Source organism: Gossypium raimondii, chromosome 10 (assembly GCF_025698545.1).
Source record: "Gossypium raimondii isolate GPD5lz chromosome 10, ASM2569854v1, whole genome shotgun sequence".
Taxonomy (NCBI): Eukaryota; Viridiplantae; Streptophyta; class Magnoliopsida; order Malvales; family Malvaceae; genus Gossypium; species Gossypium raimondii.
This window is the reverse complement of record NC_068574.1, coordinates 9,486,653-9,495,600: the sequence shown is the minus strand read 5'-3', so window position 1 is coordinate 9,495,600 and position 8,948 is coordinate 9,486,653. Positions and strand designations below refer to the sequence as shown.

General features: G+C 33.3%; 1 long non-coding RNA gene across 2 annotated transcripts; it reads right to left on the bottom strand.

The window, feature by feature from the left end:
* Window positions 1-1,096: 1,096 nt before the first annotated feature.
* Window positions 1,097-8,477, bottom strand: LOC105778001 (uncharacterized). 2 transcript variants are annotated; one of them, XR_008190197.1, is made up of 5 exons: window positions 8,310-8,477; window positions 7,862-8,043; window positions 7,703-7,765; window positions 1,864-1,944; window positions 1,097-1,354 (listed from the first exon to the last, which is right to left on the bottom strand). It is a non-coding gene; the product is annotated as an uncharacterized LOC105778001 (long non-coding RNA). The 2 variants fall into 2 exon arrangements; XR_001128495.2 differs by lacking the exon at window positions 1,097-1,354 and adding an exon at window positions 1,374-1,780.
* Between the last annotated feature and the right edge of the window lie 471 nt (window positions 8,478-8,948).

Sequence of the window (8,948 nt, the reverse complement as noted above, 5' to 3'; positions counted from 1 at the left end):
CAATTGAATTGGGAGATCGATTAGGATGAAGCTTTCTGGGAACAAAGAACAAGAGTTAATTGGTTAAAGCTAGAGGATAGAAAGATGGTTTGTTTCCATAATAATGCTTCGCACTGCATGAAAAAGATTATGATTAAATGTTTGGATTATGCAGATGGAAGGGTAACTAGGAAAGGGACGAAGATGGCAGAAATAACAAGGGGTTTTTTTTAAAGAATTGTTTGCGACAAAGGGGGTGGGTATGTTAACACATATTTTGTCTAGAGTGGGATGTGTATTACTGATGATTTGAATACTGTAACACCCATATCCCATTTCATTATGAAAATAGGGTTACGGAGTGTTACCGTACAAGTTGGAACATTTCATTACAATTAGCATCCAATTATCATAATAATTTCATCAATACAAATAGGATTCAAAATGAAATAAGACACATTTACGGGCATTAAATCGAACTTTTGAAGCCCTAAAAATAAGTTAAGAATATTCAGAGATCAAATCGAAACAAATCATAACATTTAGGGAAAAATTAAAAATTTTCAAGATAGTGGTCACACAGCCGTGTGACACTATTCAAACCGTGTGGTGCAGGGACATGGCCGTGTGACCAACTGTGTCCATTCGAAATAAATTCACACGACCATGTGCTAGTTCGTGTAACATTCGAAATACCCTCACGTGGCCGTGTGTTAGACCGTGTTTAATTCGATGTTGGGTCACATGGTCATGTCGCAGGTCGTGTTCAAAACTATTTTGAGTTACACGATCGTGTCGCATACCGTATGGATATTTCATGAAAACACGTTCATAGCACACGCCCATGTGTGACACATGGCCGTGTATACCCAAAAATGACCTAAATCATACTCATTTTTCACCCATATGCTTAGGTACCTAAACACTTTCAAACATACATCTTTATGAGCCATTTAACACCTTCAATAGCATTCATTTCATGTAAACACAATCAACCTAAGTGCCTAACCAATGTGTCATAATTGACACCACAATACAAATTATATCAATTCACTTCTATAATTGTATATACAAGTCTCAAATTACACATCAATTCTATATTCAATGCATTTCATACTGTAATTCAACATGATATTATTTCATTTCATTCATGACCAACAAACTTAACTACGATGAAACATGCATACTTCATAAGTTATTCAACACATCACAAGCTCAAAGTATAATAAGTGCACAAAGCTAAGAACTAATACAACATATCCAAAAGGGTCCTATTATATGCCATATAACCATACAAAAATCAAAATCAACCAAAGGTTCCCAGATAGTGTGATTTCCCAAGTTGACCTAATTTTTCAAGTCCACAAAACGTAATCTACAAAGATAGAACCAAATACATGTAAGCTTACATAAAGCTAAGTAAGTTTGTTTGATTAAATGAAAAATCTTACCAACTTAAAAAAGATAAATCAAATTTGTAATTGAGCAATGTAATTCCCCTCAATCACCATTTTCAATAGACAATTAATAATATGAGCATTACTTCAGTGTATATTTTTGAATCATCATTACCATGAGCTCTTTATTTCACATAATCAGTGGACATAGCTCATTTAAGCTAACATTCAGTATTTTAACCGGTTCATGATGCTGCTCACACAAGTTGTAGAGAATCCGCAACACATGCAGGACCTCAAGCCATCGCTACGGTCCATATCACTGTTTTAAAGTCGGACAATAATCTCCGGCCCAAGGCTTGATAGAAAATCCGTATTCCACTTTACTTGTTTTCAAGGTCATACTACGTATAATATCAATTATAACATTATATTAACATAGAATATACAAGGATCAATTGAAATATAAATAACCATACGAACTTACAGGACTGGTTTGTAGAAATGCCAAAGTACAGGGACTACTCAACAACCTTTTCTTTTCCACAATTGCCAACTCGTTCTTGATCTAACACAATAATTTCATTCAATTAAGTAATTGAATAGAAAAAAAAATTAAATCACCTAATACATTTAAGTCCTTTTGAAATTTTACAAAATTTCCCTCAACTTTTACTCAATTTAATCCCTAAGCCCTAATCATGCAATTCCACCATTTCTACTTAGAACCCAACATAACCGAACCTCTTAAAATTTCAATACGGCTGATATATATTATTAATTTACAACAAGCCCTTTTAATTTCTCACATTTAACAATTTAATCCTTTAGCATTAAAATAATCAAAAATTACTAAGCAAAATAGTTTAATCTAACAACAAGGCTTATTAATCATCCACAAACATTCATTAATTGCTCAACTCATCAATGGCATGAATTATAACGTTTAACAGTTTTACAAGTTGGTCTTCGGGTTAGTTAGATTTAGTTAATACGAGCTCAAAAACATAAAAATTATTAAAAACGGATGAAATTTGCTTACCTAAATACCAAGCCAAAGTTTGGCCGAATATGTTCTTTTCTCCTCTAAGGTTTTTCGGTGGTGAATTATAAAGAAGAAGATGACATTTGATTTTAGCATATTTTGCTATAATAAGGTTATTTACCTAATTACACATTTACCCCTTTTGTAAACAATTGACATTCATAAATTTTAAACCCACTATCGTCCATAATAATGGTAATGGCTTAACTACCACTCAAGTCTCTTAATTAATCTTTTTATAGCTATTTAATAACCTTAACTAATAGAGACCAACTCTCACAGTTTTTACAATTTAGTTATTTTTACTTAATTAACTATTCAAACGATAAAATTTCATATCCAAATTTTAATAAAATACTAATAACGTCATAAATGTTAAATAATTAATATTTATGGACAATTATGTTAGAGTTGTGGTCTCAAAATTACTATTTCTGACACCACTGAAAAATAGGTTGTTATAAATACGCTGTTACCAAGGAAATATACAGAGAAAGAAGTCTTTGCAGCTTTAAGGGATATGGGTCCAACAAAGGAACCAGGTTTGGATGGCTTCCCAACATTATTTTATCAGAGATATTGGCATATTGTGGGATGTGATGTAAGTCTTTATTGTTTGGGTGTTTTAAATTATGGTAAGGAACTTGACCCTGTGAATGTTACGAACATTGTTTTGATATTAAAAATCCCCTATCATACTAATATGGCCAATTTTAGACCCATCAGCTTGTGTTATGTTTGATATAAGATAATCGCAAAAATGGTGGCTAATTGATTTCAAAAGACTCTTAATGTTTGCATTGATAGTGCTCAAAGTGCGTTTGTGTCAGGGCATCTGATTTTGAATAATGTATTGTTTGCTTATGAGATTTTGCATACTTTCAGGCAAAAACGATTTGGAATGAGAGGTTTTATGGCTTTAAAATTGGACATGAGTAGGGCATGTCATCGAGTTGAATGGAGTTTTCTAAGGGAAATGATGGAGCAAATGGGTTTTGAATAGGTCTTGGTGGATATTATAATGATGTGTCTTGACAATCTCTCATTCTGTTAATATTAATGGGATTATGGGAGAGCTTTTTCGGCCTTCTAGAGGACTACGACAAGGAGACCATTTAAGCCCATTTCTATTTCTAATTTGTAGTGAGGGATTGTCTTCTCTCATGAGACTTGTAGTTAGAGAAAGCTTGATAAAAGGAGCAAAGGGGAGTAGGAATGGTCCTCAAATCTCCCATCTACTATTTGCAGATGATTGCGTTCTTTTTTAGGAGGCTTTAGAGAGGGGTAAACATGTCATTAAATAGATTTTGGAGGAGTATGAAGTCTATCCGGGACAATGTGTACATTTTGAAAAGTCCACGATATATTATAGTGCAAATACTTCTGTTATGGTTAGAGTGCAAATATCGACAGAATTGGAAGTTCGATACTCAAATAACCTGGAGAGATGCATAGGTCTTCCTAATATAGTGGGTAAAAATAAAAATACTTCATTTTCGGTCTTGAAGGATCAGATGAAAAGGAAAGTTGATGGTTAGAGTACGAGATTTCTCTCACAAGGGGGCAATGAGGTATTTATAAAGTCAATACTTCAAGCTATACCTATAACCGCCTGATTTTCAGTAGCGTCAAAAATAATGGTTCGAGACCACCAAATCTAATAAGTAAGCTTGTAAATTTTATTAATTAGTATTTATGAGCCAAATGTTGTTTCAGGAAGATTTTTGAATTAGTAATTTGAATTTTATAAGGATTTATTAGGTTAAGTGGTTTAGAAAATGAGATATCGAGACCTCAATTCTATAAACGAGCCGTAAGTATTTGTATAAATATTTATAGAGTAATATTAAGGTAGTATAAAATTTTCGAAAATTTTAACGTTTTAATAGTTAATTAATTAAGAATGACTAAATTGAAAAAGGTGTAAAACTTGCTAATTAAAGAAATAGTGATTATATGGCTTAAATGATAAATGGAGAGGACTTAAATAGCAAAATAGCCCAAAGGGGATAGTTGAGGCGGCATAACTAGAATAAAATCATGAAATTAGTGTGAACTAAGGGCAAAATGGTAAATTGGTTGAAATTAAAAATAAAACAAATGACCAAATTGAATTCTAGACAATTCTTCATCAATTTTCAGTTCTAAACTGCCATAGGAGGACTTTTCAGCTGGTTTTCATATTTTTACTTCAAGTGAGTTCAATTCTTACTCTTTTCTTGAAATTTTTATATTTTTAATACTTTTACAATTAGGTCCAACTATCTATTTTATTAATTTTTATTTTATTGAAAATTTTGAAAGTTACCATTCTTTGAATCTTGGATGTTTTTGATGAAATAATATGGATTTAGAGCTTTAATTTTGTTATATGATGATTTTATAAAGTGAATTTAATAGATATTGATTTTAGGACTAAATTGTGAAAAGACTAAATATTAGAGTTTGGTATTAAATTATGTTTATCAATGGCTGTATGATGGCCTAGAATATTTAGATAAATTGTCAATTAAGAAAAATTAGCTCATTTGATAGACTAATTTGTAAGAGACTAAATTGTAAAAATTGTAAAAATTAGGGTAATTGTGTAATTTCAAAAATTGAGGAGTATTAATTATGAAGTGAATTTAGACTGAAATATATGCTAATGAAGGAATAATTTTATATTTTAAATCAATGACCAGAGACAATCGTGAAAAAAGAAATTAGCAGAATAATCCCTAAACTATTACAAATTTTACAATTTAACCCAGGTAAGTTCGTATGGTTAAACTTTAATATTTATTTTGAATTGGTGAATTATATTATGTATTCAGTATATTGCTGAAAAGTGGAATATTGTTAAATTATAAATTTGAAGTAAATATTCAGTTTGAATAGAACACAGGATTGAGTACAATCGTTGTGTGACGAAAGAAAGCAAAGGAAGAATTGATGAAAAATTACCGAAGTAAATCGAAATTCAGCATTTGTTGCGAACTTTCATGTTTACTTTCCGTTTAACTCTTACGAGCTTCTGTTTAACTCATATGAGTTTCCGTTCAACTCTAATGGGTTTCCGTTCAGCTCTTTTGAGCTTCTGTTTAACCCTTATGGGTTTTCGTTTAGCTCTTATGAGCTTCCGTTCAACCCTTATGGGTTTCTTTTTAGCACTTATGTGCTTCTGTTTAGCATTCGAGCTTCTGAAAATGATGTACTCATATTCGTATATCGTTCTCCGATTTTGGTAAGATTGGGTAAATGACTTATGTGATTGAAATTGAAAGATTTATTGTTATTTTTTATATTGATTTGAAAGAAGTGTGTTCATCGATTTATGTTGTGGTTGACAGGGAGAGTGCATGAATAATTTACTATTTAATTTGTTATATTAAGTTTGGTAAGATTTATATATAACATATCGAACTTACTAAACTTCATAAAGCTTACTTGTGTTGTTTAATGTTCTTATAGATTAACATGAGGTCGGGAGATCGAATCAACAAATCAAGCCACACTATCCAACTTAATATGGTAGCTTTTGCAACGTATACTTTGGTTTACATAGCATGTATAGAGTTGGTTTGAAAATGAAATAATTTGAAATGTGATTGTGAATTATATATGCTTGTATGTGTGTAATTAGTAGTAGATTTTAATAAAGCAATGAGATGGATTAAATAGGTAAGTTTAAGTAATTGAGTATTTGTGATGTTATGTCGTGCTCAAAACATGATTTTGGCTTGTGTTGATTGCTTGTTTGGGATGCATTGATGTATTAAAATGTTGTGTATAGGTTGATATCAAAAATGGGTGAGAAAAGTGGCCTTAAAATGGCCTATTTTCGTCCACACGGGCAGAGACACAGGCGTGTCTCAACCGTGTGTGACACACGACCTAGCACATGAGCGTGTGATCTGGTTGTGTGTCCCCTGCATCCTTAAAATTTAGAAATAGAATGCCAGGTTTTTGCACACGGCCTAGCACACGGGCGTATGGCTTGACCGTGTGACTCAAGCTAGAGAGTTACACGGGCATGGACATGAACTGAGACACGATCGTATGCCTCACATTGAATGCCCACGTAGGGGTGTGTCCCCTGCACTTAAATTTTTTTTTAAATTTTGCGAAAAAATTCTCTGAGTTTCCGGTTTAATCCCAATTTATTTTTAATACATATTTTGGGCCTCGAAGGCTCATACAAGGGACAATATGAATGATTTATGAATAGTTTCTGATGTATATGTTAAATGATGTGAAATGTTTGTATTTAATTGAAAAAGTCCAGTAATGCTCCGTAATCTTGTTCCAACGATGGATAGAGAGTATTGTGTAGGGAAATAGAGAGTATTGTGGCAAGATTTTCCTGGTATAAGGGTCATGTGTGAAGAGGTATTCACTGGTGCGAATGGGAAAGAATGTGTGACTTGAAAAAGGAAGGGGGTTTGGGTTTTCGAAGTTTTGAGAAATTTAACATGGCTCTTTTAACCAAAAAAGGGTGGAGACTTATTAATTATCCTAATTCTTTTGTTGTTCGAGTTTTGAAAGGTAAGTATTACCCTCGATCTAATTTTTTCAATGTCAGTTTAAAACATAGGGCGTCGTATACTCGAAAGGGTATTTGGTCAGTGAAGAAGTTGTGTGGTGGGATTGATTGGAGAGTGGGTATGGGAGAAAAGATTTCAATTGTTAATCATGCATGGATTCCTGGTTCAGATGATTATAAATTAAGCAATGTGGTTCGTAATGATAATTATATGCTTGTTGCTGATTTAATTGATAGTGAAAACAGAGAATGGGGAACGTATTTTTGATAATTTCTCGAGTGCCGATGCAACCAAAATATTGAGAATCCCGTTGGCTAGTATTCTTCACGAGGACGTGATGGTGTGGAGAGGCGAGCCTTCGGGTGAATTTTCTGTGCGAAGCGCCTACAAACTATTACAAACTGACATTTCTTCCCCTACTTTTAATGAGGCATAGACCAATGCTAGAGAATTATATAGGAAGCTATGGAGCCTAAAACTTTCGGCTAAAATCAAGATTACAATGTGGCGAATTTCGAAGAATTATATTCCTACTTTAGCTAATTTGAATTTTAAACGACCTGTGTCAAGTCTGATATGTCTGAGGTGTGGTAGTGCAGATGAAACTTTGGACCAGGTTTTCTATAGCTACCCTGTAATAATAAAAGTTTGGACCAGGTTTTCTATAGCTACCCTGTAATAATAAAAGTTTGGAATTTACTGGGGTTTCATGGGATTGTATCAAATTTTGACCAGGGATTTTTTGAATGGCTTACCTGGGTCTTGGTTATTTATTGTGTGTTGCATTATGGAGCCTGTGGACAGAAAGAAACAAGAAGCTGCACGAAAAAAATTAGTAAAACGGGTAGGGAAATTGTCACTTCCATATCTTGTTATAGAACAGAACTGGAGAACAACGAGGTAAGGGAAGTTACCAGACGATGTGAGGGCAAGAAATAGGAACCTCCTACAAGGGCGAGAATCAAAATAAACTTTGAAACGACGTTTGATAAAGTGCCCTTCAGATCGGGATCAGGAATCGTAGCTAGAAATACTTTGGGTAAAGTTTTGGTATCTCAATCGATTCTGCATGCGGAGGTTGGAATGGGTTTTGCAACTGAGGCCCTCACGTGTTCATGGGTAATACAAACGGGGTTAGAAATGGTGTTAACAAAAGCAGTTATAGAGGGCAATTCTCTAACAGTCATCAAGAAATGCAATAAGAATGTACAAGATAGATCTGAAATAGGTGCCTACATCTGAAACATTAAACAAAAGATGAACAGTTTTAATTTTCTTCGGCTTAAACATGCAAGTTGCTTTGAAAATCAGTTAGCCCATCTTTTAACAAAGGAGTGTTTGAAATCTGGTGAAGGTTTTTACCTGGAAGATGCTGTCTCGAGATTTACGATGCAGATGATGGAAGATGAATCGATACGAGAACCGGACTAAGGATGATTTTGCTTCAACCCCTAGATGGAGGAAAGAGAGGATGGGGTCTCTTTTATCATATTTTGAAATGACTATTGAGGGGATACGGACGGGTATACATTTTCTGTTTGGCTGGGCTGGGTAATTTATTTTTTAATTGTTGTCTTGGTTTTATGTTTCATTGCTGGTTTTTGGGCTCATTGGGGTTGGGCCAGAACTTTTGTTTTGTTTTTTTCTTTTAATACAACTTGGCTTCTATTCAAAAAAAAAAAAAAAAGAACTAAGATACTTGGTTAAACATGGCAATAGATAAAACATGTTTTGAATTGCTTGGTGTCACTGCTCCCATAACTACCTCAACGCAAACTATATTATTTTAAATAATAATTAAATTTTTATTTATATTAAAAATAAAATCAATAATTAATTTTTTTAAAAATAGTTAAGGCTGTAAAAAGGGTTTACTCCTTCCACTTAAGGCCTAGTGGAAATTTGAACTCTAATTAGGTGAGTTTTCTCCATTGAATGCATAACAAAGGCATTCGTACTGGACCTGTGGAGGTTGGAGAAGAATCCTCTACAACAAATTTA